This window comes from Aethalodelphis obliquidens, unplaced genomic scaffold, assembly GCF_003676395.1.
Source record: "Aethalodelphis obliquidens isolate GAN/ISIS:26980383/991018 unplaced genomic scaffold, ASM367639v1 scaffold14, whole genome shotgun sequence".
NCBI lineage: Eukaryota > Metazoa > Chordata > Mammalia > Artiodactyla > Delphinidae > Aethalodelphis > Aethalodelphis obliquidens.
In genome coordinates, this window is record NW_020837958.1 from 19,346,291 (window position 1) to 19,351,929 (window position 5,639).

Genomic DNA, 5,639 nt, shown 5'->3' on the forward strand with positions numbered 1-5,639 from the left:
CTCATTTCCTTAATGTTCGAGATGGATAGTTAACATTTTACTGTATGTTGGTTATGTCCTAATTTTAATCTCAAGCTACCTGCCCCTCCTGCCTCTCCTGCCCCTCAGTGACCAGGGAGCCACACTCCGGAAACACAATGTCATTATGCTAATACTACCTTAAACTTAATAAAATTAGGTAGGTAAATTTACTACCACCTCCCCAAATAAAAGCACACATTGCTACCCCAGCCCCAAATATATGACTCCAGAGTTATCTATGCCACTGCCTGCTGCCAATCATATGCAATATATGTTAGTGTATGTGTTGACCAAATTTAAATTCAATTTTAGCAGGCCACGTAAGAAGACATCCTTCTAATCTAACAGTCTGAGCTTTTTGTGACTGAATTTGTCTTTGAATCCCTTGAGTCAGAATCTCAAGCTATCAAATCATTGTCACCCAATTGAGCTTAACTCTTTGAACCTGGAAGAGAAAGACAATAGATTGACTGGGACCTTGAAAATGGAGCAAGAACCTACATAGGTGATGTTTTGCGTGATTCTTTTCACAAATGTTAAAAATGGAAAAATCAGGGTCACCAATGCCAAATCAAACTTGAAATAAGAATTCTGCTGTACTAATGGTCAAGGTTTCTAGACACCATCAATACTTGAAATAAGAGTGAAAAAGAATAAAAGAGAGAGAATGGTAAGTGTACAAACACCAAGAACCACCATCCACTTGGGAATAGCATGCCAAATTTTTTAGCATAGCACAAAGGAGGAAAGAACCCCATGGAGAAAAGCTTTACAAAGCCATTCATAAAAAGTCATGGTCAGTGTTATAGGTTGGACAAAGGGGGCATATCAATCAGGATAATGCTATAGTGATGGACAACTCCCAAGGTCCAAAGCTTAAAACAACAAATGTCTCTTTCTTTCTCATGCCACATGTCCACTGCAGGTCAGCTCGAGCTCTGCTCTATGTTGGCTGCCTTCCTCACTCCAGGATCTAGGCTCACAGAAGAGCTATTATCTGGTCACTGCAGTTCATAGTGACAGAAGGAAGGAGAGGAAGTACTAAAGCATATGTTAGTCCCTAGAACCTCTGCCTGGATGACTTTTAAGGAAGTAGGAAGTATAACCCTCCTGCAGGGAGGGGCTTCAAATACTGGTGCGCTGGAATGCAGTCACTACAGGCAGTAGGGTAAAAGTGCCAAGAGGTCTGCCAAAGATCAGGGCTTTTTGAACTTCAGCATACACAAGAATCCTGTGGAGAGCTATTTTTTTTTAAAATATACTTAAAAAAATTTTTTTTAATTAATTTTTTGGCTGCATTGGGTCTTTGTTGCTGTACGTGGGCTTTCTCTAGTTGCAGCGAGAGGGGGCTACTCTTCGTTGCAGTGTGTGGGCTTCTCATTGCGGTGGCTTCTCTTGTTGCAGAGCATGGCTCCAGGTGCGTGGGCTTCAGTAGTTGTGGCGCGCAGGCTCAGTAGTTGTGGCGCACAGGCTTAGCTGCTCCGCAGCATGTGAAATCTTCCTGGACCAGTGATCAAACCCATGTCCCCTTCATTGGCAGACGGATTCTTAACCACTGCGCCACCAGGGGAGTCCTGGAGAGTTTCTTAAAACACAGCTTTCTGGGCCCCACCCTCAGCCGGCCTAATTCAGTAATCCTGGGTGGAGCCCAAGAATGTGCATTTCTTTATATACAGGCATACCTCATCTTGTGCTTTGCTTGATTGCACTTTGCAGATGAGTTTTTAACAAACTGAACGTTTGTGGCAATCCTGCCTCAAACAAGTCTATCGGGATCATTTTTCCAACAGCATTTGCTCACTTCACGTCTCTTGGAACATTTTGGTAATTCTTGCAATATGTCCAACTTTTCATTATTATTATATTTCTTATGGTGATCTGTGACCAGTGATCTTTGATGTTACCACTGCAAAAAGCTTACGACACCTTGAAGGCTCAGATGATGGTTAGCATCCTTTAGCAATAAAATATTTTTAAATTAAAAAAAAATGCACATTTCTAACAAACTCCTAGGTGATGCTGATGTTTCTGGTCCATAGACCATACTTTGAGTAGGAATGATACAGAGCTATTGCTGGGAAGCAGCTGTCCAAACAGACATTATGTGTTCCAACCTCATCCGTGCACCTAGGTGGGGACAAACGACTGGTTCTCACCAAAGAAATACGAGCAAAAGTGATGCATGTCGCTTCTTGAATTAAAGTGGTTAAAAAGAAGCGCCTTTTTCTCCCACTTCCTTCTGCCATGTGCTTTCTACTTTTTGATGCCTGAGGCAACATTATAGCTCACGTTTGAAGTTAAAGACTTCATCAGCCTAAGACACCTTCTCCCACAGACAAGAAGAACCTACATCAGATTACTATGGGAAAAGGAATAAATTTCTATCATGTTAAGCCATGAAATATAGGGATTTGTTTTTTACAGCAGGTAGCATTACCTTATCTAACCCTGGAGAGACTGGGAAGAAGGTCCAGAGAATCTTGATCCTCTGTCCAATATTTATCATTTTTCTCTCCTTCAGTTACATGAGAAACCTCTCTGCCTCCTTAACTTTTACAAATGTCACCTCCTTTGATCCTCCTTTATTATATCTGTTTTCTTCTCTAACTCACTGTGGTAACAGATAAAATTAAATGGATTAGGATTATGGGGTGAAAAAACTCAGAATCACTTTAATTCCTGCTTAGGGTATTAGCTTAGTACCTTAATAATACACTTAATTATAGTTTATTCATTCGTTTAACAAAACCTTACTCAATGCTAACTTATATATGGCTAAAACAGCCCTGTCTCCAAAATTGGCCTGGGCATCACCCCTGGTCCCTCCCATAACCACGGCAGATATTGAAAATTAGCAGTGCTTTTTCTCACTGAGTCAAGAGAAACCCTCAGAATCCTTTACAGCAGAGTACTCCAAATAGCCACGACCAATAAATCCATAATGGTGGTTTTGCCATGAAGGAAAAAAAAAAAAGCAATATGTATCCAAGTCATTTCTATCATTTTTATCAATAAATGGATTTTTCCAAAGATGTTACAAAAGGTTTGGTCTCCTGTGGTCACTCATTTCAATCTAATTCTAATATGTTTTCCTGAGTAATGGAAGCTGTAAAGACCATACTACATTTGCAGCTAAGTTTCCACACCGATTTAGGTTCCACTAAGCAGATATGCCTGCACAAAACTTGAAATGCAGAAATCAGCAATGTGAGATAGAAGCCTTATATGAAGAGACTGGACCTTCGGGCAAACACTACAGCAGAAGTGTTTGGTTTTCCTGAGGCAGCAGTGAGGAAGGTTTTACAGGTCAGGACCTGGCATCAAAGGCACAGAACAGCAGGTGTCTACGGCAGACAGGTTTCTCTTAACAAGTCCCTGGTGTGGTTGGGCAATTCATCAGGCCATTGTTCCTGAACGAGCAGGACCTACGCTTGGTTCCACCCTTAGTTCCAGGCAAGATGGGCTCCTGTTCTGGGACCAATACTTTAGAGGCTCTTTCTCTGGCTCTCCTCTGGCTACCTCCCCTCCCCCACAAAAAACAAAACAAACAAATAAAAATCGCTGAGAAGTATGTGGGGTCAACAGGACATACTTAACTGGATTTCTAGCCCCAGATTGTGCCCTGGGAATATGGACCCAGATTCCTTACTCAAATAGCCCTGAGCTTTCTGCCAGAGCCTTTGTGGGCCTCTACCCTGGGGCCGTTCTCCTAGGAGTGAACCATACTGCCAGTGTGGACACCTTTAGGTCTGAGGGCAGCTTGTTGCCAGGAGTATACATAGAGCTTGGACATGTGTGCTGTAGCATCGACAGATATGCCGATGAGGATCCCCTGCAGCTTAGAATGGAGCCAGAAATGGGAAGAGAAAGATTGGGAACCTGGATTGGGGGCTGGGGTCATGCTTTTCCCATGCCACTATGCTTTGTTGAGCAACCCAAAGGAGTCTGAGAATTCTAGTCAATCTTGACCTTCCAATGTCATTTTGAAGGTAAATTTCTCAAGGTGGGAACATAGCACCTATTTCATTTAACAGTTTGAAGCTTATGTTTAAGTGTTAATATTTAGAGATGTTATGTGAGTATCTACTTGTACTCTTGCCCCAGATCCCACAAATTCTAAGGACTACTTAGTTCTCTAGCCTCTGATGCATTCTGTAAGCTACTTCATGCTCTGTAATAAACCCCTTTCTGCCTAAACTCTTCAGAGTTTATTTTGTTCTCTAAAACCAAGAACCCTGGTTGTTACACTTCTCTAGATGTTTAGAAAGGGCCTGTATTTTCCTATTCTTGTAGATAAGTCTACATGAAGTCCAAGAATATGTTTTTTTTCAGTATCAACCATAGATTCTATTCGTTGTGACTCTTCCTGATCTCAAGGCTCTGTTACTATAGTAGAGAAGAGTATTCAAGGTTGAATGAGAGCCTGGGTTGGAAACAGCTCTAACACTTACCAAGTGTGCACTTTGAACAAGCCATTTTTAACCTCTCTGAACCCTAACTTCTCATCTGAGAATTGAATAGGATAGTGTGTGTACATATACTTCATTGAATAGCCCTCTGCTGATGGAACATTGCCATTACTGGAACTAAAGAAAAGAGTTAATAATAGCTGACTCCAGGGATATATTCCCTATGGTGTATTCTCAGATGTCCTTTCTTTTGTTTACTTCAAAAACCTCTGCTCCAATCACTTCCCTCTGGGAAACCAATTTCACTGTCCTAACTTATGACTCCATTAGGAAATGTTTCTAGAAAGTCATTCAAATGTTTCCATCTGCCAATCCCATTTTGGTACTTCAAGTTCTGACTCCTTATGCTTCAAGAAACCATTTTCTTCCTTGCTTGCTAGTTAAACTCTTCAACACTTGTCAAGCATTATTATATCATACTCACCCTACTCTGGGATTTAATCACACACTCCATCCACTTCAAGACATATTCATTTTCTGGAGTATCCAATGACATGATCCACAATATCAGAGATAAGGATTCAAGCATATAAGTTCCGCTTGGGTTTTCTTGCTTTTCTGAATCTTAAAGAATCTTTAGAGTTAGTCCTAGAGCAATGCAAGTTTAAAAGCTTTCACAACATGATGTATTTCCTTCTCATTACATTTTTTCAGATTAAGAAACTACTACAGCTGTAGCCCATGCTAGAGGAAGATAAGATTTTTGTGGCTCATAAACTTGGAAAATGGAACATATCAAAAGTCATTTTGTTGGCATATTTCAATTAAATACCTAAAAATCCATGATGATATAAGTAAGAACTGCATGAGGTCATTTCTATTTTTAAAGAATTTTCTAGTTTCTAATGGTCAGTCCTGTAAAGATTCCCCCACCAAAAATTAACTGATTGGAATTGTGGAACCGTTGAGACATGGCATCGAATAGTTGAAGCTACATACAACCTTTGAGAAAGTGCTTTCCATTTTGGAAACAATCGCTGTACCTATAGGTTCTGTGGCTGGGCACTTACGCATGTTGGCTCCATTCCTTGTCCTTCTTCAGCTCAGCTCTCTACTAGAGGGGGAGCATGAGCAATGCAGTCTGTTTCCCAGGATCCTATGTGAGCTGTCTTCTGGCTGAGTTTTGACAAAGGAAGACAGTGGAAGGAG